The sequence below is a fragment of the Bombus flavifrons genome, chromosome 2 (genome assembly GCF_040668555.2).
Source record: "Bombus flavifrons isolate JBK064 chromosome 2, iyBomFlav1_principal, whole genome shotgun sequence".
In the NCBI taxonomy this organism is placed as follows: domain Eukaryota; kingdom Metazoa; phylum Arthropoda; class Insecta; order Hymenoptera; family Apidae; genus Bombus; species Bombus flavifrons.
Genome location: NC_138443.1, coordinates 16444488 through 16471627, shown reverse-complemented (window position 1 = coordinate 16471627; position 27140 = coordinate 16444488). Strand labels below are relative to the sequence as shown.

At 38.1% G+C, this 27140-nt stretch overlaps 1 protein-coding gene across 8 annotated transcripts in view; it reads left to right on the top strand.

Moving 5' to 3' along the window:
* The window catches only part of LOC138189748 (protein expanded), a 125037-nt gene that overhangs the window by 13015 nt on the left and 84882 nt on the right, over positions 1 to 27140 (top strand). For 6 of the 8 annotated variants that reach the window (XM_069131891.1, XM_069131890.1, XM_069131884.1 and 3 more), the window contains exon 2: positions 21820 to 21871. The gene's annotated coding sequence lies outside the window, so the exon portion shown is untranslated. Of the gene's footprint in view, positions 1 to 14754; positions 14782 to 15692; positions 15991 to 21819; positions 21872 to 27140 lie in introns of those variants that run through there. The other 2 variants (XM_069131889.1, XM_069131887.1) reach the window with 2 other exon arrangements.

Below are 27140 nucleotides of genomic sequence, written 5' to 3'. Positions count from 1 at the left end.
AAGTACTACCTTCTCTTCCACCGTTTCCTTCCTCTCTCTCCTTCATCTCATCCTCGTCTTCTTCTTGCAACCCTTTTTGATAAGGCTATTTCTCAGGAGCCCATTGCGAAAGCATTTCTCAATTTATGTGCAACCATCATTGATATTCCGTCGAGGAGCACGATTCTTCTCCGGGTAAAGTTAGGGGAGAACGTGCCATAGAAAGGAATTTATGGGAAGGGCTTGCGGTGTTCCGACCTTCACGGTCACGTTGCAGCCGGACCTCAAACCGCACGAAAGTTATTCCGAACAATTCCTTCCGAACGCCTTGTCTCCGATTCGCATGGACCGGGTCCCATATAGATAGAACGAACATTATTGTGAACTGCAGTTGGAGTACGGCGAGCACGTGCGCGTGTACAGTGATTTTGATCGTCGATCGCCGATAAAACAAAAATTTCTTCTATCTTCTTTTTAGAAATATACTTTCTTCTATCATCTTCTTTTCTCCTTTTTTTCTTGCCTTGACTCGCTAACTGTAATTACTAAAGACAGATCGACTACAGTTAGGTTGACTTTATTCCTTGTAAATATAAATACGAGATGATGTATGCTTAAAGGAAATAAAAGATGGAGAATTTTTAAATAAAGAAATTGTCGGTCAGAGTCTTCCTACATCTCGGAGTTTCATCAAGCAACTCGTCTTTTTCTGTTAACAGCTTAATCCTCTGCAACGAAGATTTCGTTTGCTTACAAAATTAAAGATTTTAATTGATCATAATTCTTCGAGTTCGATTTATAAGTTAGCGATTGAGAATTATTATTAGATCGCAGTTGTTTATGGATCTGTGTGCATTTTAAAAAGCACGTAAAAGAAAAAAAATACGCATAATATGAAAAAATTTAGCGCGGATGAAATAAATCTTTACATGGATTCCACGTTTCCTTAGTTGTTAATCACCTCGCACCATACGCTTTAGACGAGATACGTACTTAATTTACGACATGATATCGTTCATCTGGCATTTTAAAGGAAATATCCCGAGTCTTCATTTTTCTATAATTACAACCGATAGTGAATATTCTTTCATAGATGCGAAAGGCATACGTGATAAATATTGTATAAAAATTATTCAATCGATAAAACATATATTTAGATTGTATATCTTGAGTTATGTTAATGACGATATAAATTTGTACAAATATCCGCAGTCTACTTAGTATTAATAGACGATTTTATGTCACGAGACCATATTGTATTTACTTACGTACATGAGTACATAACTTTCAAGTTACATGGTTGTAATAAGCTATAGATTATTGCCACTTTTATGTCCGATTTTGGCAAAATTGTGTGTTTGGACATGAGCAGTATATTTGACACAGAAAGGAATTCGGGTTGAAAAGATGCGGGTACATTTCTTAAGAACAATTTTCTCGAAGAACACGTTACTTCGACAACCAAAATGCAATATAATTACTCCTTCACGTTACTATTACACCACCATTACACCTTTATATTATCATTCTGAAACAAATCATCCACTTTTGTCTCTGACAATTATCTACCTCGTACACCAATGTTTATTACAGTCTTTTGTAGCAATCCTGACCTATTACGGAACGCCTGTAAATTTCGATGATATTCTCTTAGAAACAGGCTGAATTGGCTTCTCCACTAAATCTCACAGTGCTAAAAGTTCAGCCCTTAAAATTCTTGCCATGAAAAGTCTCGTCACAAAACCCCGTAATTATACTTTCATCGTACAATGTCGTACTGGCGAGGAAACGCGGTTTACCCTATCCTAACGAGAATAGAAAGGCCTCGCTTGAAAATCGACGACTGCGACCCCTTCTCTTCTTCTTGCCCCTTTCGATTACAATTTCAGATCGATTCGTACATCAATGAGCGGACATAAATCGCTTTTACCGTAAACAGTACAAAACAGGACAATGGACATCGCGATAAAAATATCCTTCAGAAGCTTGGAGGCAGAGTGGTCCGTTGTACGCGCGCGCACTCCACACATAAACACACATATATACATAAGCTAAGGCCTAAGGCATCTCCTCTCTTAAAGGTATACGCGTCTTTCTCGGTAGAAATGGCAAGGAACGCGAGAACTACTCGTTATGCATCCGAGTAGCGTGGATAGGGGAAGACCGTACGATCGGCCCTCGGAATCGTCGTGGATTCTGTTTCTTCGTTCTGCTCTCCACGGAGCCGCGGCCGCGCGGAGGAAAGAAACCCGCTGGCAAGCTCGATCGTGGCTCGAACGGGTGTGAATGCCCGTACGTGCCAGAAACGAATAATGAAGCCGCGGTACGATCCACGATAAAACCTGATGCCGTTGGAACGCCACTCACGTACGAATCCTTTACCTTGTACCCGATTTGCGAGCGAGCTGGTCAACATTGCCGTGTCTACGAGCCAGGTTGCCCCGTGACTGCTCCCCTTGTATCGTGTGTCTCCTCGTAGACCAGCTACGGCGAACTTTCACGTGTATACAGGGTGTTCCAGTTTTTTTGCATTGCAACTTCATTCGCACGATTGATGGGTGTAAATAAAGGTGGAATAAAGAAGGTGTATTAAAAAATTATAGCAAGGATTGAATATAAGAATAAATTACGAATATCGATGTTTTATAGGAATCGGTAAGAGGAGAATTTTATCTGAACTTATAAAACTTATAAAAACGTTACAACTACGTTGTTTATGCATTTATGGAAAATTTAAATGCGTAAAAACCCGCAGAATGCGTATAATGTACGTAAGTCTACGAAACATCTAAAGTAATAAAGTACTGGTTGTAATAGCCAGAAGATAAGACGGATCTTTATTTAGAGTTTGCTTTTTTTTAGTTATATTTTCTGATTATAGCATAGATTGGAAATATAAACGCAGTTTAGTTAGTGAAATATCTTCTGTATGAAACTGAAATACCTTGTGTATGTACGATATGCAAATTTGTGCAATATAGCACGTTTCGTTAAACGTGTTTTCTTCTTAAACAAATCTTCCTTCTTTTTCTTCTTTCTGCGTAAAAATGTTATCTCTTTACTATCTTACCGTATGTAACTTTGTACGTCATTATGCCTTTCTTATATTACGATTATGATAATACTATAGAATAAAAATGCGAAGGAAAGAGAAAAGAAGCTTAATTCGTCAAGAACTATAACTATACTACTGTTGAAATTAATTAGACCTTGCAGGTATAAAATGTCTGTGTAGCATACCGTATTATGTTTGATAAGGAATTAAAAGAACGAGTAACATCTTATGCGAGGAGATTTCGAAACCTTGAAATTTCGGCGAGTAACAAAATTGTGCGCATATCCCAGAGTGATTCGCGCGAATATTATATCAGATCGAATAAGAATTGAGAATTTGAAAATTGAAAAAGTATCGAGAATTTTCTTTACCTTGCAGGATATCTATACGAGATGTATGTACGTATAATATTTACTGTGGTAAGAAAGGTGTGACAGTCTTGTTATTTTTGAGACTATCGACTTTTATCAAGTCGTATCTGTAACGTCATGATTTCATAGTAAGGTGAGCCTGTCGTTATTTTTAAATTCTTTAAAATGCCTGTTTTACTTTTTAATAATTTCTCGTAGCGTTCTTAAACTCAAGAAATCATTCAACGTTTTAAAATAACGTATAATTAAAAGTTAATTAAACAATAAAGCTACTATATATATAAACTAAAGTAACGAATATAAAATATAGAATAAATACTATAAAAACTAATCAATCACAATTCTTTTAATTTATAAGCAAATGGAATTCTAGTTAGAGAGGATTAATGTATAAGGGGTGTCTTAATTCAATTGAAAATCCATACATAAAGAAAGAGTAATAGAACATTTTCAGACGATATTCTCGGTTGTATTGAAATATTAAATACCAAAGACCTAGAATTCCAGATGCTTCGTACTCGTACATGCTTTGTATTTGTGCATTGACTGTAATATTGGAAACACCGAGATTTTTAGAACGAGTCGATACATTCTAATCTAATTGCGCTCTCGTTCGTACAGTCTGGCCTGTATATTTGCTCGCTGGGTATGGCTCATAAGGCGTTGAAATAGTCTTAAAATTAAGTGATTAACGTCCAACCTCGCCTGACGAACGAGATACGATCGTGTGTTTCGAACTGCATATTCACGGACCGTGCAGGTGATTTTTGAATACATATTTACGGGTCACCCCATATTTTGAAAAACGAAAGAAATTCTGGATAGGAAATATTGACTAAGAAGGGTGGTACTTTTTGCCTATTTTGCGATTCCTCGCGTTATCAGGACAAGGCGATCGCGCATAGAACGGTTCAAATAAATTTGCACGGCGCGGTGCGGCGCCCCGTTTATGTTCGCGCGTTGCTTTCTCTGTAGCTTTCTTAAAAATATCTTCGTTCCCCTACATGGAATTCGACCATCCGGCAATACCGGATCGGCTCCCTCGTGGCCGACACGGACCTGTCTTCGAATTCAGCTAACGTAGACCGTCCACGTCCGCGACGTCCACCCACGTAGTGGCCGAAGAACAGAAACGAAGGAGAGGAAGGAAGAGGGAGTGGAAGTTGTAAATAGTATGGTGCCTTTTCTGCTTCTGAAAATTCATTGCTTTTTGCGCCGTTTTCCACGGCGGGACTATTAACGGCGCACTCGAGCGCCCTACGGAGTCGCGAGTTATATGACGGAATTTATACGTACTTAAACGCACTATTATCGTCCTTTGCACGAGATCGCGTGGGCGCGTGTGACAGTAACTGCTGGACTTTGCGGGAAGACGTGACACACGATATACATTCGAAAGTCCATGTCAGCCTCTCGAACAGTCCGCTCCTTTTCATTTTCGTTTTTTCTCCGTTTATTGCGAAAAACTCGCGACATTGCAGAAGAATTCAGGGTGATTGCCCATAGTTAAATGCGAGGTTAATACGTATTTAGAATATTTTGCTGGTGCAACACTCGCAACGTAAATTTTGATGATGTCAGGGGAATAATCTTGGACTATTCACCGATCGTTTATCTTTCATTTATCTGATATTTTATTCTTGCTATCTTATTACGTTATTACACGCATAGCTTTTATATGGAATCAGATTAATAGCAGCGTGCAAGTGTACTGTATTTTTAGCATAATAGTATATTCTTCTTTCTGCTTTTATTCTTGCAGTACATCAAAGGCACGTTATTATTATTGAACATTTTGCACGAATAAGTAAATTGGGATAAATGTTCTTGTTTCATCTTGCGTACGATATACGAAAATAGAACTTAAAATTGACATTGATAGCGTTGATGTATTAGTTCGGAGTCTGTATTGGTCTTTTAAAGCGATATTGGTGTCTTTGATTTTGATGGGTTTTATAAGCGATTAAGATCGAACACGATTTTTAAATCGTACCGAATGGGTATCGAACGATTACCAGTGACGTTACTAGAAATTAAAAGGTTTCGGATGACGCCGGCTGTGAAATACATGAAATATTCATACGTGATATTCGTGGCATCCTCTCGAACGTATCGTGAGTATCGAGAAACTTGGGTAGCCGGTGAAAGTACAGACCTCTGGTACCTACCAGCGTGTTGTTCTATACGTGGACACGTACGTTTTAAAATAATAATGTGACATGTGGTGTAAATGTACCGCGGAAACACTTTTCTCGATTACGTGTCACATAGAAAATCAACGTAAACACGTACACATCTTTTCTCATTCATAAATACCTGCCCGTTTCTCATTACAACGCGATTCAGACATAATTATGACAAAACAATTTCTAATAAATAACTACGGCTTGAAATTATAATTCATAATTCATTATTGTCTTGTTACAATTTAGTAAGGTACTATACGTATATGACATGCATATTACGTATATGTATGTATATAGTTGTAAATTCTACGTGAGAAAATTCGATGTTTTGGGTGGATTCTGTAGTGAAATTCGCAGGATCCAGGAAACGTCGGGTCTTTCGCGGTATTAATCCGAACCTGGATACAGGGTGCAGTATGCACTCGGAATGCAGCTCTCAAAGTGGGCTGCTCTTGGCTATCGGCGTGCATCGTGGAACTTGGCTACCTGGTGAAAGTACCTCCACCTTCGCAGCGTTGTGCGTGCATGTACATTGTACATCGATGCGCGTATTTACAAGAATTGCGCGCACACGATCGTTCTGCCTCGTATATATACGAATGTAGGCATGAGGTGAGATACTGCCAGATAGCGTGGCACGTAGTGTCAATGTACTCCATTGTGTCATCCGTCACGGGCTGTGAGATAACGTGGTTTCCGTAGCGATGGCTATGACCTGACCTATCGTTTCAAAGAAAGAAACAATTCGTTGGACGAATTGGAGGAAAAATGCTTGCTAGGCATATCATCATACCGTGTTCACTCTTCAATTCGTGCTTATAGCTCCTAATTGAAATTCCGATTGATCGCCTGATAAAATGGAAGTAGGTAAAGAGGGGACACAGAAACATGATTAAACCTTTGGCACACGTAACTTTTAGAGTGCTAAAAATACAAAATTCAAATTCTAATATAATCTTCCAAAGATTATATTTAACGATCTTTATTATAATTTACTATCTGTAAAAATTATCTTTTTTAAATAATTAACTTATGATAATAAATCAATATTTTTGAAGATACTAATTTTCTAATTAAAAGGATGATATAAAAATTACCACCTTCTGATTCCTTCGTCGTTAGGATCGCGACTTGTTAAATTGTTTGGAAAGTTCGTAGCGATATTCAACGGAAGATTCAATATTATATGCGTGTTATTATATGCACTATTAAATAATATATGCGTGTTATTATATGCACTATTAAATAATATATGCGTGTTTCTTTCAATGGTTCTTTTTCGAGAAATTTTTTATAGATTTTAGCAAGCAACTTCTTCAGATAGATTTTACTCGAATTTCTTCAAGTATTTAAAGTGTTGAATTTCTCATAATTGAAAGAATTTTATAAAATCTAGAATACGTGAGAGTGAACGTTACCTCTCAATTATTGGTACTGGGGATAATCATGATACTTCACGTTAAATTAGAGTTTGGTACGTAAGACATGAATTATAGATTAAAATAAAGCGATCTTTCCTTAAGTCTTATTCAACGAATGGAACTGAACGTATCTTTTACGATAGCTTTACGATCGATAGAGCTTTTCGATACTTATGGCCTGATTTTACCTTGATAAAAACAAAATCTTTATAATTAACTAATTTCAGATGTTTCTCTTTAATTTCCCTTAATATTCAACTAAAATGACGACCCCTGTATTTTATTCGATTATACTTTTATTAAGGTATCGATCGTTAGTTCGCTACATTTTTCGAACCTTATACTTTTCATGAAGATAACTGGAAATGATAATATATATGATATTCGGTTACTAAGCTTATCTCACCGAAGACCTATTGCTATTTATTATGTACTTTCTTCAAATCCACCCGAAGCGAAGTTCCATTTTCAATGTATCAATTACGTTACGCACAAAATGGTCGAGCATCGATGAATATTACATCCCTGTTCGAGTTTCACGTTACAGTGGGATCGGGATCGCGACGTGCGGCAACGTGTGGAAACTGTTACGCCGAGATTCCGAGAGTCCACGTGGGTCTAGAGAAGGAGCGTTCTCCGTTCCAATGTCTTTTGAACCACCTGGCCGATTAATGTTCGCATTTACATCGAGGCAAGCGTCTATAGTCTAATTAATACGGCGCCCGGTGCAGCATGCTTCAAAGTGTGATTATCTTGCCCCGTCCACCGGCACGATAGGTTATATCTGTCAATTTATCGCCGTTTACTTAACGCGCTTGCGCCTGCGCGGCCCTGCGTGCACGTGTATGCGAGTAACAACACCCACGCATACAACCTTTCTCCGGTAATGTACGCGCATGCGCACCACTTATACGCCCAGCGAAGCATAATCGAGCATAACTCCCTTATACATTACTTACTTTACGCGACAAGCGTGTACCACATCCCCGGTCATTACGTCGACTTATGCCCTATGTAACGAGCTTGTGCTGTGCGTGTGCTTTATCAACACAACGCGACGTGACGATCTTTAGTTATCTTCACGCATTCCAACTTTCTAGGCGTGGACCCAACTTCCACGGTGCGCCGCGTCTCCTACGCCTTTTGTTTCATCATTTATCGTGGTAACTGCGTGCCGGTGCGGCGTTCAGCTTATTGGCGCCATTACTTTGTAATTAGCGTTCCTTAAAGTTGCGCGTTAAAAGAATGTATCTACCTTTTTGTTTATACAAGTTCGGGTTGGACGGCGTTGATTAACTTGTTCGTGTGATGTAATGGACGTTTACCGCCCGCTACCACTTATGGAACCCTCCCGTTTGTTTGCAGAACCATTTTACTAACCTTCTGTAACCCGACGTTCTTTTTTCTCGTTTTTTACTTTTAATTAACGTTGGCAAATTTTGGGGTTAATAATAGCATTCATTGATATTATGTACATGCTTAACGATATTTTCGTTGTGAACTTATTTGAGGTTATTAATTCTTATAAGTTGAAAGTGTACAAAATGACTAGAAGAACGTGTTTCTTATAAACAGCTCGAGTCTGAAGTCTAATTGGCATTGACTAATGTACGTATAAAAGTGTTATTATACGTATATGAAGATTACAGGAGACAAAATATGATAAATACGTCTTTAATTTTGGTGTAATTCTATTATTAGGGTATTATGACAAAATGGAATATTTGAATATAAATTACTATAACATAGAAGTAAAAAGAATCCGTTATTTCCAAAGATACAGAGAAGTTTACCTTGTAAGAAGTTTTGTACGTACGGATGTATAAATAATTAGGTATAAATTGTAGAGATAAAAGGTATACATAATTGTTAATACGAACAATGTTTTAATATCTTTCAATTTCAATATTACGACAAATAATATTTTTAAGGTTATGAAAAGAGAAGAAAATACATGTTTAGTCCCAAAATGAAGTAAAAGGAGAATTTTTGCAACATTTGGATTAATTGACACGTTGAATTTTAAGACTACTCCTTTATAAAGGTATAAAATGTAAGTTATTATTACATTTGCAATTTACTTATTATTACAAATTTTCATAAATTAGAAAAGATTAAGTTGAAATCCATAGAACGTCGTAACATAGTAGACGATCTTGTAACAACGGACCGCAGTGTAAACTGTCGGTGGCGTGTTCTGATCTTAATTCAAAAGTCTAGAAAAGGACGAATAATAACATGTAGGATAAAGAAGGAGGGATGCTACGACGGAGAAATACGTTTGACCGAAGGGACATAATATCCGAGTAGTTTGCCGAGGGCAAACACGAGGGCGACACGACCCCGAGGCTCGAAGAATTCGGCTCTTGGATCGAATTGACCTGCGTGCCTGTGGCTTCTTGCCAGCCGCGCCGCGTCGCGCTGTTGTGTGGCTCATTTTTCTGCCCGTGCTTTAGGATCTCTGTTATTAAACTGGAATGGCACAAACGTCGTTATACGTTAACCGTATGGCTGCTGTATCCGGGAACTATCAAACTAACGACGCCTCACGTGCGGCCGACTGGCCTAAAAATAGACGGTAGTCCCGCCATATAATTACGATCTCGGATTCCAGGATGTGGTCCAGGCGATTTAATTCGACTCTCTTCTTTCTGTTGTCGACGTCCGTGGAACGCCAATCGACGTATCCGTGCAACACACCAAGTCCCCGGTGGGTTCGCTTAGATCGTAATTTGAACTTCGTAAAATCGTTGCATTTGGCCTTTTCTCTGAAACCTGGTATACGTGTGTACGAAAAACTTTTTAATGGGATGCGGGGCAAATTCCACCAGGACTTTTTTGTAGTCGTTTAAAACGTAGACTGACGTCACGTCTAATTGCACGTTTGAGTGATCATTTCGCATGTTCTTCTTTGGAACGTGTCAAATTGTTTTCTAGGAAATACTCATTTAACATATCTTGTGCCAGGTGGTATGTTGGTTGATGATGGTAATCGACAAGAGTAAAATGTTTATAAGGTTAAAACATGTTTGTTTGTTACGTTGTTTGCTGTATCGTTGAAGTAAGACAAATGGAAGAGAAGACTTTAATATCTGGAATTTAACGGATATTCCGTTTTTCTCTAATATTTAAGAAAATATTCTTTAGCCTAATACTTCGTTTTGATTTAAACTAGTTCCAAAATCTTTATTCAACGAAAGTCTTTCAAGTCAAGATTTTCCAGAGTTCCTTCTATGATTATCGTACATAACAGTTTTTATTCTAATGTTCAATTAAAAAAAAAAAGATTTATAATTAATTTTGAATTAAAAACCGAGCTTGCAACATCAGTTTATTTTTCCAATGAAAAAGATGACATTACAGGAGCACTATGAAAGAACGACGAAAATAGTATGGAATGGTACTAACATGTTCACTGACGATCAGATTTTCATTATCTACGATGCCATAAATACGAAGCTAATAAACAATTTTTATGCGAAACCAATTTCCATATCTTAGAACTTTACGCGCGTACCTTATATAAATTATCGTAAAAACTTTTCTCTACTGGGCATCACACACACGTATGTATATGGTAAAAATACCAACTCGGATTCGAAACGTACGCAATGAATGCTTGAGTTAGCTTGTGCCCTCGGTCATTGTCTTGTCGAGATTCTTCTGCAATGAAATACGGTTATCGTTCTGTCATGTCCACGAAGAGGTTCCAGGCGTTTAACCGTACGAAACGTAAATTTCAAGCAAGCAATTCGAGCCTCGCTTTAAAATATCATCGCGTCTACGTGTCAGTAGATTCCAGGTAATTAAGTTGCACTTACGCCACGTTCGTTAATATCGCTATTAGACGTACATTAAGCCACGTAATTGAAGTATTACATCTTTGGAATGCGTTGCGGTGTATCTGGCTGCGTTAATTGCCATGATAAAATTTGTTTTTCCGCGACGCTTAAAACCACGTTCAACGCTGAGAAGGTATACTCTTCTCCGGTAAGTTTGATACGGGAACTCTGTACGTGTTTTATGTCATACGGAGAATTTAACGATGAATGGTCCCATCCGCTTTGAAGCGTACGATCCTGCGGTGCATTAGGCTCGCCGAGTATCAGCATTGCTGACGCAGATTACGTGAGTCCATTTGTGCGTCGCGAGGTTAACACAACGCTGTACTAAATTCCTGGTGACGTGTCTGATCCTCGTACACACATAGCGTAGATATGCTCTGTGGAAAATGGATGAAGCAACCAGGCTTTCACGCTTTCTTTTTTACCTCGATATCTTTGATTCACGTGGCTGTATGTCTTCCATTACAAGCCCGATAAGGGATACGATATAAAGAATGTCCACGACATTGGTCGTAACCAATCACGTATCAATTTATACTTTCTTTCTAATGTGGTGAATCAATTTTTGATCCTTTTTTGTGCTATAAATATTTCTATATACAATGGTTCACGAAGATATCCCAACATTTGCACATATCTTTTACGAATATATTGTGAAACATTTATATAACGTTTATATTTATAAAATGAACAGCCTCGGTCTATTAACGGGCCGTTTTGATCCGATCGATTTTAATTTTGGCTCTGATGTTAATTAGAAACTGACGATTAGGTCGTTAAAAAATTATTAATTAAAACGTATATAGGTTTAGATTATACGTTAGGATTTATCACATCTACCGCGTTTGTTTTTAGTAGCTTTTTTTAGTATAAGAAAAATTGGACTATAGAATAATTACTATGATAGTTACAAAGTAGCGTAATATCTTTTTCAATAATTACTAAACTATATTTAGCCTCTATTCTTATATGTTAAACAATTCTGCGCGAAAGTTGATCGAATCTAATTAAATATAACATTGACATACTGTCACAAATATTGTTTGTTTATTCTATCATCATTTCTATCGATACATGTTAAAATGTTAGGAAAACATTCATTTTAAAAATGTAATATACCAAAACCAATCTATCAATTGTAAGATATATTGTCCTAATCGGCATATCAAGCACCAATCACTTTTGCTTGGCTACGACGATTATGTAAAGCTACATGGCATAAGTATGTATACTACGTGTATTACTCGTATTTTATGGGACATCCTAATATATTTTATCGGGTGATAATTTGTCAACGAGAAAATTTCGAAACTTGAACTTTTTCGTGCGTTAAGCCGATATCAACGTGCTCGTATGGAGCACCTATTCCTGTTTCCCGTAAACAGCGTTTAAACAGTTTTTAACGAGCAATCTGTGCATTCGCGTGCATCCGTACCATTAGGGAGGCCCGTGCATTGCCCCTTCTTTTAGCGTATAGCTCAATAAATTTGGAAAGATGTTAGTATATTTCCTCTGGAGCGTAAATCTCTGGCGCAACGCTGCGTTTAAACTGTTTTAAGTAATTATATCTACCTTTCTCTCGCGTTTTATGTCACTTTAATTCATGCTTCATTTTTTGAATACCACCTTTTTTCTTCTTTTCTCGTTCGCTTACTGTTCATTACAATTTTTTACGATAATATGATATAAGGATCGAAACATGTGAGCAATGCGACATCGCACAGCCAAGTATTTGCTTTGTAAAAAGTTGGCCGAGATTGAAATTTTCAAACTCATTTCGAAATAAAAAGAAAAATATTTTTTCACGTAATATTATTGCAGTGAAACGACACGATAGATAACACACACGGTGACTTCGAACCTTTTATTCGAAAGTTGCTTTGTCTCCAACGTACAATGGTACATTTTTCTATCGTGTCCATTTAATATATTTACGTGAACGTTACGATAATGTTTCAACTTCGGTTTCATACGTAACTTTTACGTCAAAGATGAACAAAATATGGTCTAGGTCATGTTCGCCGAAGAATTCAGTAACTTGCTATAATCGAAAAGTAAAAAGCTAGAAGCAATAAACAAATAAAGAAACAATAGGTAAATAAATATATATATTGTGCGCTGATTACTTTCACAAAAACGCTCTGTATGAAACATTTTGAAATTCATAAAAATGAAGCATATGTATATACATAAAATCAATCGTATCGATTTATTTAATTTTAGAAGAAGTTGGCATATAAATTTCCCAAAATGTGATTCACGTTTTTTGCGAATTGTCCGCTTTGTATTCCTTTGCAATAGCATTTTCCTACCGTTATATGCACAACTGAAACAGCCGATGGAATATAAATGAGGTTCGATGGTGATCGCGTGGCAAACGACGTACGATTGGTACACGAAATTCTTCGGACGTCGAAATTCTTTAAGAAACGCCTTTACCACTATGCTCGTGAGTGTGAGTGTTCTTACATAATGTCTTATGTACTCCTGCGGCACGATCGAATCGAATGGTCTACTACGGAATGGAATGGAGTGGAATGGAATCGGTTGGAATGGGGCCACACACTCTCGACTGTAAGCTACTCGATCAGCCGTGTCGCTAGGAAAGGACTCGTAACTCGTAAATGTCCCTAAAGAAGGAAAAGAAAAAAAGAAAAAGAAAGAAAATTGACGAGAAAAAATCTCGTCTCACAGTCATTTGGCGAACAGTATAATTTGGTTATTTGAAGTGGCTGGAATGTCGACCTCGTTCAGTTTCTTGTATTCGCAATTTACGCGTTATTAAACGTCGGATAATAATTTTGAATGATCTATGCCAACGTCTCTGTTAATTAGAACTTGCCAACGTATAATTTCCTCTTTGCGAATAACAAATAAAATACCGTGCTAATTTCTGAATGAACAGAAAATTTACTCTCGCTGGATTTTTACATGCGACAAGAACACTTAACAAAATTCGATATAGTTCGTTCTCGTAGGTTTACGTACGTTTCCAATTCCTTTCGATTCTTCGATTTTATGTTTTCTTTTTAGTTATCCTCTACTTTTCTATTCTTTAATTTTCGATGGCCGATCGTCTAATCTACGTAAACGTTATGAACACATAGAGATAAACTCGTTTCCTTTACTGTTACTATCCTATCCATTTGGTCACTCGTTCTAGGTAACTTTATCTATAGTTTCTCTGATTAGTTTTTCACATGGAATTACCCCTCGCCGGTTGCATCGCCGTTTACAAGACACCCTGTACGCGTCTCGAAGATAACTAACAATCAGATAAATTGTCTCTACCCGTCGCACAACCAGTGCACACTTTATCGGTTACGAGCGTAGCACGATTTTTCAAAGCTTTATTCAGACAGTGGTCTCTGAAAGAATTGAATGAAAAGAGGAGTTATCACAGCCCTGGAACAGGTAGGACGCGCTGCTGCTGCTTACAAATAGAGAAAGAAGGAAACGTACGCGCGCTTGTTACGTCGCGATGATAAATCAGCGTTTCCTGCGTTACGGTGCATCGCGGCCAAAGGGATGGTAGCAACAAACGGCTGTGTACGCGTCGAAAGTATGGTCATTCGGTTCGCGTGACACGATGAATCGTATGCACTGTGCACGGAGACCTACTTGAATCTACAATCTACGATGACAGTAAACGTCGCGCCGCGCCGTTACGAGCAGATCGGGGCGGACTCGCGCGAGTGAAACGCCGCCGCTAAATCCGTGTGTATCGAGGACGCTGACTTAGTTATGTATATACGTGAACTTAATCACATAGGTCTGGATGAAAATAGGTTTAAACAAGAGACATACGCGCGCGCGATATGTATTCTTCAAACTGTGAAAGACAGGAGGGTAGTAGATGGTGAAAGGACGATTTTTAGATTTTTTGAGAATACACGTGGTCGTTGAACCGAAGATTGGGATTAGGTAAGATACGCAGTTGCATGTTATATTAAATTAATTCGCGTAATAAAACGCGACTTGACACGTTCAACGTGGGAGGATTTCTACGACTACTACGTTTCGTATTGAAAACAAAAATGGAAACAACTTTATTTCACTCGGTTTCCTTAAAAAAGAAAAATAGCTAGAACACACGTCAGATTATTGAGAAATATTAAAAAAGATAATAATAATGTCGATACATATGCATATGGATGTCGTCATTGAAGACTTTTATCCTCCATACGTGTATCGACTTCGCACTGAATGTGTTAATTGAATTACGTATAGCCTAAGAGACAACGTATCTGTAGTGATGATAAAAATACGAACATCCGTAATTAAGGGTTATCTATCGTGCATACATTTATACGATCACGAAAAATATAGAGTAATTCTTAATTAACTGCATTAATCTCTAGAGGATTTGATTTGAATGAATTTATTTATCTAACGTGATGCAAAAGATGATTATTAATCTGGTATTTATTATAACATTTTTTTCCACTTCTTTCGTTTTTGTTAACAGTTAACACCGTGTCACGTATTTACTTGAATAAATATCCCGATCCTTTACAATTACGATTATAATTACTACCTATGCAAAAGGATAAAAAGGATGTAAAAAAGTAAAGTAAAGTAGCAAATGTAATATATATATATATATAGCATGACGAAGGTATGATAATCAATTCTTGTTTACCTCAGAAGAATACCAGTGTTCTTTAAGTGTGGTTAACAAATTTAAAGATGAAACAGGTCGCGAAAATATTCGTATATGTAACATACGTACGTACGAAGTCACGAAGTACATTAGACGAGAAACATTAGCAGTCGTCACGTGCCTCGCAAAACGTTGAGCGAACTCCTCGCTCTGTCAACGGATACGCGGTTTAAAGTTCAGCGTGCGTCGTTGTGGTATCCAACAAATTGACGGACAAAATGAAGCGTACGTTTGACGCTGATTTATCGTGCCATTGTGCAAACGTCGAACGCGTCGAACGTTACATGACGTCGTAACTTATTCTATCGAAGCGAATGAACGCGTCTAAGGCGTGTGCGCGTTGATCCTTGATCCTTGAATCGCGTACGGAGTGAAGCGCAAAAAATACCACGAGGAAGATTATAAATCGGACGGGCCGACTGGAAAAAGTAAATGGACCGAGTGAAACATAAAGGGAAACAGGCGAGAGAGTAAGCAAGCGCGCGTGTGTTTGATGAGTTCATCCTGTGTGCTTTTCTCTACTGATGCGGTGCGCTGCATTTTCTTTGACACGTACAATAGGGACGCGACGAATCTTATCGGACTAGTGGTTTACAGTCGTGGTTTTTGAGAAACAAGTTTATTAGTCAACGAATAATCGGGAGTATCGTCAATGTGTATATTCTATGTTCTTCTGTAACTTGTTAAGAAAATCGTTCTATCGATTATGAGTAACAGAAACACATTTTTTTATGGATTTGTGAAGAAGACGCGATACGCTAATAATAAGATTATAAGGAAGCAGTTTTGTCAAAAATAGATATATTTATCCTTCGATTAATCGATAGTTTATTAAAATACAACGTCGTTTATACGCAACATTGAACACGAAAGAGTTAAAAAAATTAAGGCCATCAAAAATTACGAGGAAGTTGGTCATTAAGAATCTTTTATTTGGTACAATGTCCAAGAAATGAATTTATTTGTCTAAAGTGATGTAATTGATTTCAATTTTTTACTTATCGTCTTATTTCTCGAGAAATGGAACGATGTTCTAATAGATTATCGGTCGAACATCGACGATGAGTAGGATCAAACTTAAGGATTAGATTAGTCCTTGGACTTGTCGTTTGTTATAACTTCCTGAACGACCGATAGGTACAAACATTCGTGTATTTATCTTTCTGGTGTGTGTAAACAGATCTCTCGTACTGTTTTTCAATATTTACAACCGAATATGCTTTTGTATGAAAGAAATAGAGAAAAAATATACTTTCAGAAGTATAACGTGTCCTAAAAGTATCGTTAACCCCTTTTTATTCACGAATGAGATACTTTATGAACTGGTTTTTACCCGCAACTTCTTTTTACCCTGAAATATCTCATCTGCTAATGAAAAGAAAGGCGAGATATCTCATCCAAAGCGTCGCGCGAACACGAAACACTTCGTTCGGTTCACACTTATTCAATAACACCGCAACATATTTCATCCATAGAATAAAGACGAAAGATACGCGAATGTCACTCGTTGTATCTTCAGCTTCCTGCGATAAGTCATCCTTGCGCATTAGAAGCAACGCTACGTGCTACGCGACGTCTTCAGCTTCGTATTAATTTTTAATTCGAATTCGACATTTCCAAGATGAATAGGTATATAAGTGGCGAAATAATTTAATTGGCGTACACGTTAAACGATAGATACAGCGACGCGAAACTGCATGTACCTACTAAATACGCGGATGTGGATGGTAATTAATCGGAGAGAAACGTGGAGGTTTTCGTTTTCTTTCGCAGGACGGTGAAACGCGATCGGGAACGTATTTCTTCGTTCGACTTGCAATTTGCGATTTCAAATTCTTCGACATAGCGTTTTAGCTGGAGATATTATAAATAGGTATCGATAAACGCGTATTTCGAATTACGTCATAGGATCGAGTGGAAAAAAGAAGAAAGTGTCGAGAGTCGCCGTAGGTGATTGTCGCGCGTCGCGTCGCCTCCAACACGAGAGAAATTGCGTAATCGACGAGTTTTCATCCTCGTGCGTTTAACATTACAACGCGTACGCAATAATAGCAATTTACCGATACGCGTTTCTTTTAATTCGATCAAATTATATCGGGAATGTGGTATTTAAACTCGTGACCTCCTATCCTGGGAAGCCATACTGATCAATTCCATGAATTTAAAAAGTAGAGAAAGGCGGTGATATTAATCGCAAGGCGATACAAACATTACTTCCTTTAATTTATCTTTGAATTTGCTGTTATTTATGATTTTTGTGTTGAACAAATTTACAAAATTTACATAAGTTATCTATTGTCTGAGACGTTAAACACGTGTACTTGTGCAATTAAATTGACAAATTCACTGAAATTGTAGTTAAATTTAGCTTCCGAGATGCTCATTTAACCCGCCGATCTGATCTTTTTCTGTTCCGTTTGTACTCTTATTTCTCGTAAAGATTGACGGTATCGAAGAAAGGACATACGAATGAGTCCAATTAAAAAGTTCGACCGTATCGTTTGGTTGTTTATTGGTTAAGATTTCTCTGTTCTTATTAATTTTAACTATATTATTATGAATTCTGATGATTTACTTGAGTGGAATATCCTCAATCCACTCTCGCTCATTTACCTCGTACATTTTACGAGTTTAAAGTGGCGAAACTTTTTATTCTAATTAATTCAGAAGCGTTTAATTATTATTTTAAAAACACGTTTTTCGTACCTTTAACAACGTTTAAAGCGACAGATAATGAGTCCAAATATTATTCCTCTTTACTACTTTCTTATTTTTAATGATATATATGCATATTTCTTAAATTATTTTTTAAATCTCAATCTCTAGAGTTCAAAGACGTATACGAGGCATTTTTGTAATCATTTTATAATTACAACATTAGTATCCTTTGAGCAGCGGCAGCAGGTTTGACCAGTTCGACTATCTAGAACTCATCACACTTTCATTCTCTTCTCTCTCTTTTTCTTTTTTTTTTTTTTCTTATGTCCCTCTCCCTTCTGTACGTCTGGCAGCAGCGACTTAAGCTGCAGAAAATCGTCGAAATAGTCGATTAAGCTTTCAGACAACGAAGAAGGGTTTTCGAAGGAAGGTTAAGGTATCCCGCAGGAGTGGGAGATGAAAGGGTTGCGTAGCGCGGAAGCTCGCCATTATATTCGCATTATAATCCCATCAGTGGACTCTTCTGCCTAACTGGACAGCTACGAATAATACGACGTACTTAAATACACGCCTCTACTTTCCATTCCATATCTATTCGAAGGTCCTCAGCTTTCTACGCTGGGTCATCTATCCTTTTTGATTTTCGTTATTAATCTCGTTATTCGTTATTAAACGAAATTTCACAGCCTCTCTGCAGCCGCGATACATGCGATGAATTTAATTTTACGAAAATGATGTTTAATGGCTTTGATAACATTTCGGGATACCATTGTCTACAATAAATAACGTATATTTATATATTCCAATTAATCTCTGTTTTTATCATATTCGATAGAGCACTAATTTTCTTTTCCAATAAAATGTAGATTTATATTTGATATATAGTTATGAATTCCGAAAATTTTAGAAGGCAGTAAAATTCTATGATAGATGGAAATGCTACTGCAATAGGAAAATACTTCTAATAATAATAGTCATAATAATCATATTGTACGATATGTATGGTATTGATATTAGGAGATATCGATTTCTTATTCCCGCGTATAGTGAGACACCTGGGTAAAGGAAATATAAAAAAGAAGGAGTAAAGAAAATAGAAACAATCGAAATTAATTTATCTTTTAGCTTTTAATCATAAAATACATCTTGCATTCGCTATTCACTGATACTAGTATCAAAAGGGGTATTGGTGGTTAGGTGTGTATATCCTTTTCAGACTTCAATCGTCGTTTTTGTAACAATTTAATATTTTTTACAAGAATCTAAGCTTTTATTAGCCCTACTATTTTCCTCGGTGCTTCTTCTTTATATCCTTCCAGACGTCTTCTCCTCAAACCTTAGAATACCTTATTCACGTAAAGTGTGGAATACACAAAATTTAGAAAAATTAATATACATATATCTAAAATCAAATATTTTTGGACCATTTATATTTTAATAATATCTATTACAATAAAATAATCATGTCGGGTCATACGAACAAGAACAGCAGGGTTAATTTAAACAAGTAGCAGAAGGCGAATCTACGTACCAGATAACGATACTTTGTGAAAGGTTTTCACGTATGTACATACGTATATTTCATAAAATATGCTAGTTTAAAGCTTAAAGCGGCCGTATAACGATTGCGCGCAGGCGAGCGTGTCCGCGTTAAAGCCCCAACCGGCATCGAAATTCCACGCCATTTATCTGATCTGAAATCATAGGCAATCAGGAGTAAAATAGCGGAGGGCCCGCTTAACCTTCCGTTTCTCTTGTCATCGTGACTCTGTCGGTGCGCGAGAACGCGACGCGACGTGGCCGGCAAAGTGGTGAAAGCCACGACGGTGATAACCTACTCCAGTGCGGCTGCCCAGTTGCAGGTTGCAGCTGCCTGCTCGCAAAACGCGGAATCCCAGTTACGCGTTCTCGTACGGAGGAAGAACGCTGCCTGAGACTGTGTAGAATGCTCTTGTGCAGATAGCAGCGTGTGCACGTGGTGGTTTACTTCCGCTCGAGGCACGCGGTTCATCCGACCACAAACATACATACATTACGTACACGAACATACAACGTGGTCAGTAAGAGAGGAAGAAGGATAAAGGAGGAAGAAGAAGAAGAAGAAGAGTACGAAACGAAGAAAGAGATAGAAGGATTGGAAGAACAGAAGGAAGAGGTGGAGTGACGAACGAAAAGGACGAATAATATAGAGCAAGAGATAAAGAAGAAATTAACGACTGAACGCGAGGGAGAGTATGTAGAAAATTAGATAGAGAAGCTGGAATGAAACGAACAAGGAGATAAAGGAATGGAATGGTAAAGGACGATTATGACCAAGAGAAAGTAGTAGATGAAAGAGAAAAGAGGAGAGAAAGAGAAGAACGACGCAGACACAACTCCGCGCAACTACCCCACCTTTGGTTGCTTCACTGACTGTTTCCTTCTCTTTTTCTGTGTTACGTCTCCCTCGTTCGTCTTTCTTCGTTTTCGTTTTCCTCTCTATCTCGCGCGTAGTCCGTTCTTCTTCTTTCTTCGACTCAGAAAAAGCCCGTTCTCGGCATCTCTGTCCCTCTCCTGTTCTGTTCGGCCAATTCCTCGTATTATACCAGGTTGCGGCGTGGAATGCGGGCGTCCTTCGTTCGCTTCGAGCAGCGTCCAACCGATGAGCCCCGCTAGCGTTATCCTTCGCCGGTCCTTCGCATGCGCTCCTTAGGGCTTGGTAAAATTAACCTGGAATACTCGGCCGAGACGCCCGCCTCGCTCTCTTCTCTCTCTTCTTCCCTGCCTCAGATTCGTTAAACTCACTCACGCGGCTCTCACCAATACGACCGACATGCCATTCCGCACGTGTGTACTTCCCCCGTATATGCAAGCCGCGTATGCGCGCATACAGGCGCATGCGCAGCAGCCGCGTAACAGAATCACGGCGCGGCGCGGCGCGGTGTACGGAAACGGCGATCGGCGTACTTACTTGGCGCTGGGTTTCTCGGGGTTATTGACGATGAAATTAAGGCGATTTGTCGAAGTAGAGCGGTTTTATTGGGAGTTCGTGCTCCTTTCGGATTGCGGATAGTAGAGAAACGGGCGCGAGTGCACCGCGCATGTGCATTGTGCATACACATGGTGGAGTTCGTCTTGATGCACACCGGCGCGGTGTGTCGATACACCACGGCAATTTATTTTTCTACACACACGTGTGGTGTCTGCGGAGGCTGCTTTATATACCCAGGGTAACCTGTATATACCGCCACTGCCTGCCATTATTCTCAATAATTCTCGACGGTTAATGACAGTCTGCGGAATATTTTTTTGCATGCGCGAAGGCCCGGTGTGCCGCAGACCGCGCGAAAAATTGTCGTTTTCTTCGTCAGGGATATTATTGCGGTGAAATTCAATGTTGCGGAAAGCAACATGCAATCTCTTCGCGTAAACGTGTCTCAGTTCGTTGCGATCCGAACTATCTTGCTGCGTCCATCTTATCTGAATGCGAGTATCCTTTTTATTCTTTCATTTTTGTTGGTCTTTTTGTGTGCGTGTACGCGCGCGCGCGCGTATGGACGCGCTCGCGCGCTTTTACGTTCGATTCTTGGTATCTGGCGCGGAATCGAGCCTCTCACTCAGGTAGAATACTATAATTTAAAGGCTTATTTGTGTTGTTGCAGGTGCACCTGTGTGAAGCCGGAGGCGGAGGATTCGGAGAACGGGAGAATCTAGGTAAGATTGCTTTGTAGAATTTCAAGGGTAAGAATGTGGCTTCAAACGTATCTGAATCACGTTCTCGGCCACGTTCGAATTGATTGATTATTATTTTAATGCGAAAAACACGAATCTCCGGTTGAGATGATTTGTTATCGAATTGGTGAAAGTTATTGGTTCTCGGTAATAAGTAGGCAACGGTTTTGCTCCGGAGAATATTGTGAATATTTTCTTGCGTTTAAAATAATAGCAAAGTAATCTTTGCTCACCGTTTTTTTAGCTGCATATATAAAAGGTTGGTATATGTATTTACGAAGATTGAGCGGAATCTGATGCTCAAAGTGTTAATACACTCGAGCGCACTGTGCATAGAAATTGGGAATTATCATATATTATAATTTATTGATTTAAATTATTATGGTATTTAGCAGAGTCTATATCCTATTTTTGACTATTTCTAAATAGAAATTCCAGAAAAAGTATTTGCTTCTTCTCTTCTTGCTTAAAACTAAATTCCATACACTTTGTTAGATTATTTACCATTGGCATTAAAATATTAATTATTATCTGGATAAAATGTTATATACGATGATTTGGAAAAATCAAATAATTTAGGAACATATGGAGAGCTGAGAATCATAGTGGTGTATGTCATCATCGTGTTCTGTATTTATTGTTATAAAAAGTTGATTTATGTGGCACTTTGGAAAAGAGTTCCACACGAATTGGAATTTATTTAATTGGACTTTAACGATACTAATATATCGTTTCGATACGGAAATAAAATAATGCATCAGCATACAATGAGAGATATCGTCTTAATCTCATTGTTAATGAAAGGGTCATGTTCGGGCGTGTAAAACGATTGGCGTAAACTTTCAAAAGCTATCAGCGTGTTACACGTATTTAGTTTTTCTCGGGTCGCATCCACGATCGCTTCATCTCTTTCAAATACCCGCTGCCTATGTAATGATCCGACAAGCGAGACGACGTTGGTCACGACGCGTCAATCATTCTTTAATGATACATACTTACTTGTCTATCTTTATCAAAGCACCGAGCGAGTTAATACCGTTCGAATGAAGAGACGAGAAAACGTATCCGATTCTTCGCGCGTTTAACGAGAGTTACATCACGTATGGCCGTACATACGGATAGCGCATTTATTTTCAGACGAACAGGTTTTATCTTTATCGTGAATGTTGCATCGACCAGGTGAATAATTGAAATGTATGAATCATATCCGTTCGTTCGAATTCAGATCAACGAACCGGTGTGGTTCGTCGATGGGGAAAATTGTACGGACGAAGACATTTCTTGCTTTCGCGTGATCGTTCCGTACGGCTTGATCGATGGTATCTGTAAGAAGATAAGGGTACAAGAATATGGCAGTCAAGTTCTACCGATGTTAAACGGCTGGTTTCGCGTGGCCGATCGTTTTGTTTCTTTGTTTCCATCCAGTACGTACGATGTAAAGTTTAGGTTTCAATTGCCGGAGCCGCAATCTGTGTGCACTGTGCACGCATAGTTGTATGCACGAGACGTGCATGCATCCTGGATGCCTCGTTAATTCCACGTATACAAAGTGCAGGTGCGTACAAAGTCGAGAAACTGATACTTATGCAATTAACAGATACCTCCTGAAAACGAAGAACTGAGAAAGTCAATCACGAATCCCTCGAGTCGTTTCGTTTCGTTTCGTTTTCTTCGAGTATTCGAGGATGAAGAATCGTTTTCACAGGAAGACCCAGAAATATGAGTTATGCGCTCTTTTTACCTGTTTGTTAATTGCGTACGCGACGTGTAGTTTCTCAGGCGGGTTCGAAAGTAATTTCTTCTTTTTTTTTTCCCTTGTTTATCTTCTTCTTTTCTATAATGTTGCACGTTGAACTTTAGCGTTTCGCTGCTATAATCATTATCATTGATTGAATCTCGCATTAGGGATAACTATGGGAACCATATTCTATTCACTGGTCTGCATATTCATGAATTTTCCATAATACTGCTCGCTCTGTGTAGCAATTACAGCGGGTTGATTTATTTTCTTACTTCATTGTTAAGGTAATACGTATCGCGTAATAAGCACGATCGTTAAGTGTTTAATAATCGTCGTTAGTGGTATGTATTGATCTCCCTGATGATATTTGGCTCGCTGATTTTTAACTTAAGTATCGGTAATAAATCGAGTTAATTATTAAATTCGTCGTATTCGAGCAGACTGATCGGACGAACATACTTTGATTTTCTAACTTCGTATTTTACAACGAAACGAAGGTTTGTGGAGACCAACTGCATTCGACCACACCCACCAACCTCTGTATTGGCATAAAGATCGACCCAGGATCTGGAATGCTAAACGGAACGAAAAGCGGGTAACTTGAGTCGATCTTCGTGGCAATACAGAGTTTGCTGAACGGGGGATGCAGTTACTCTCCACAAGTCACATTACAACATAAAACTAAAAAAATCACATTGATATCTCTGAAAATGTAATTCATAAAAAACTGATAATTTTTATTAACTCACCCTGTATACCGAGTCAGACGGTGCAATCGGTTAGAGGGAAATTCTGTGTGAAAGAACAAGTCGAAAATATAGAATAAAACTTTTTCATATGATGCTTTATTTTCGACAAAGTGGAGTTTGAAAATTTGACAAGTATATTTGGCAAATTCCGGATTGGATGGGAGTAAATAATCGGCAAAGTTAGCGGAAATTATTCTACATACGAAAATGTACAATAAAAGCCGTCGACAAGGTGCTCTATTTGAATGTAAATGGCAAAATTTTATTTTAGCGCGTAGACCACCTCCTAGTCGGTTAACCACGTTATACGGAATACACTGTACACATATACAAGGTGGTTGGTAATTGATGGTACAAGCGGAAAGGGGGTGATTCTACGCGAAAAAAGAAGTCGAAAATATAGAATAAAAATTTTTCGTTTGAGGCTTTGTTTTCGAGAAAATCGACTTTGAATTTTCGCTCGGTACGCGTGCACTTTATCACGTCTCGTTATAACGGATCTCACTGTAGATTTAAAAAAAAATTAAAAAAAAAAATTTTTTTTTTATTCTATATTTTCGACTTCTTTTTTCGCGTAGAATTACCCCCTTTCCGCTTGTACCACCAGTTACCAACCACCCTGTATATGTATGAATGTATGTATATGTGTACGCATATATGCACGCTAGAGGTTATCTCGTCCTCGGCGAAAAATATTGTTTAGCATAAATTTCGCAAGGAATGGTGTGCATCTTTGGACTCGGTACGTTTTTACAAAAGAGAATACATTGGTAAGGCGCGTGCGCGCGCGTATTTACACAAATCTCGTGTGTTTCTTAGCACGCGCGTGTGTGAATGAGCGAGTATAATGTTTATTATAATGGTGTTATGTACATTATACCACGTTGCTCGTTAGGCACGTATGCACGGTATGAGGAAACGGAACGGTTGTACGCCGCGCCGTAGAAACTATGTACAGCTCCGGCGAGGTCGAAAAAATGCCCGGTGGCTATCTGCAGCGTTTACCCCATACCTATGGGGGATTTCTGTACAATGTGGTTGCTGGCGTCGCGTCGGCCAGTGTTCACCGATACAACCAGGATACCGCAGCGCCGGTATAATTAAGAAATTTATCTCGCCGGTTGGAAATAAGAAGGCGACTGTGTAACTCGCGCCTTCATTGCAATTAACATCTGACGGTTTTAGTTGTTTTTACAGCGAAGAGGACGGCGTACGAACGAATTAGTCAAGTTCGAGTATATCTGACAAATTTTCAAACTCGATTTTCTTGAAATAGACGCCTTTCGATTGAAAAAAATGTATTTTATATTTTCGACTTGTTTTTTCAAGTAGAATCACCCTCCGAGACACGCTGTATCCGACATGAGAAAAGCAAAAAGGAATATCTTGACGATAAAAATTAATTATTCTGGAAATCGTTAATTCCAAATTGGTCAAAGGGTTGATCTATTCTCTTCTCGTTGCCGTAACACGTCGTTGCTTTTTCTTAATAACGGCAGTCTTTTGTTTCTGTTCGATGTATCCGGCACATTAAAGACCAAATTGAAATAATTAAAACGCACTAGTTGGCCGATGGTTAAAAGTAATAATAATTAAAATGAAACGGTAGTGCGCGAAGAGGAACGTAATATGTACGGATCGCGAATTCGCGTGTAATCCATCATTCTTGCATTCCGTATTCCACGTAGACGGTGTACGTGCTGAGGGAAAGACTCGTTTCGTCGGAGGAATGCGCGGCATTATAATGAGAACGCGGCAAGACGGCGATGCAACTCCGCGACTCGATTATTTCGTTTAATTACAGGGAACATTAGACAAGTCACATCCGTGGCGTTATATGCTCCTCTGAGTTCTGAAAAAAGTATCCCGACTCTATTGTACGCCCGTTGCAATAACCACATAATTATTTATATCTCTCATAATTATTCGAACTTGCATTCAATGGAGACTTTGTATTATACTCTGATTGTGTTATAAAAGTAAATAAATGGTCTCGTGCTATCGTTAGCACGCGTGACTGTTACATTCTAATTGATACTATTTTTATCATATGTCGATTATAATTTTTCGTATCTTAAATGTAATATATGAATGCATTGTTCGTGGACATCTGAATATTACTAATATCAACGAATTGAAAGTTACAGGTTGTAGATTACGTGCTAATGTACTTATTAGTAGTAGAAATTTGCGATTTTACATAATTTGTAGAATTTCGCTAGTAATATAAATTTAATTGCGAAAAAGAGGTTCAGATTACTTTGGCACTCGCTCTGTTGTACATATCTGCTTTGTCATCGCATCCTGTATAATGAGTCTTTTAAAAATACTTGGCAGCCGGAAACATATATTTTAATGTGAAGTAATCGAAGAAGGAAATAAGCCTTTTTTTTATATACGTAAATGATAAATCTACACAACTTTTTTTTGCGAGAAACAAGTAATATTATTAGGTTGTCCGAAAAGTGTCTTTCTTTTACAGACACGTCTTTTACAACGACGCATCTTTATGCAAACATGAAACCTAATCTGTCGAACGTTGTGATTTTTATTTTGATAGAACAAAATGCATCATACGTAATTCGATAAAATAATATAAAACGAAAAATATTGTACATCCATTATTTCCTTATAAAACGGGAGAAACTTTTCGGACGACCTAATAGCTTAGTTACTGTGTTACTGTTAACTAATATTAGCGTTATTAATACCTTTTAAATATTCAAAAAGATCAAAAACATACACTCAATTTCAAAATTAG